Here is an 867-nt window from a genome sequence, read left to right as displayed (position 1 = left end):
TTTTTCCAAACACTATAGCTGCAAAATAGAAGGAAGCTACTCAGAATGGAATACTATTGTGAATGATTGAGAAAGAAAACATTATTATAATTAAGCTACCAGGTTTCAATGTATTTTATTGTTGCTTAGAAAATCCTAGCATACCCAGACTTTACAGAGATTTGATGATCCTAAGAAGAGCTGAACTCATGGACCAAAATAACTATGCACATAAAAAGTACAATTACTTACCTAAAAAATATGATGTGGTTAACTTTATATGCCAATCCAAGTGTTATTGGAACAGGAATTAAAAAAATAGCTTAGGTGCGCCTAGGTGGCACAGTGGATTAAGCCACTGCCTTCAGCTCAGGTCATGATCTCAGTGTCCTGGGATCAAGTCTTGCATCAGGCTCTCTGCTCAGCAGGGAGTCTGCTTCCCTCTCTCTCTCTCTCTCTCTGCCTGCCCTCCGTCTACTTGTGATCTCTCTCTGTCAAATAAATAAATAAAGAAAAACTTAAAAAAAAAAGAATGACTGTACTTCTAAAAAATAGCTTAAAAGGGGCGCCTGGGTGGCTCAGTGGGTTAAGCCGCTGCCTTCGGGTCAGGTCAAGATCTCAGGGTCCTGGGATCAAGCCCCACATCGGGCTTTCTGCTCAGCAGGTAGCCTGCTTCCCTTCCTCTCTCTCTGCCCGCCTCTCTGCCTACTTGTGATCTCTCACTGTCAAATAAATAAATAAAATATTTTTAAAAATAGCTTAAAAGTATATGATAAAATAATGATATACATATACAAGGAAAAGAAAGATACTATACTGTGAATATAAATTAAGTGAAAATTGTTGAAATAAAGAATACAGTAAATGGAGACTAAGATGAATATAGCT

Source organism: Mustela nivalis, assembly GCF_964662115.1.
Source record: "Mustela nivalis genome assembly, chromosome: 7".
NCBI classification, from domain to species: domain Eukaryota; kingdom Metazoa; phylum Chordata; class Mammalia; order Carnivora; family Mustelidae; genus Mustela; species Mustela nivalis.
The sequence above is the reverse complement of the archived record's forward strand: the minus strand, read 5'-3'. Positions refer to the sequence as shown.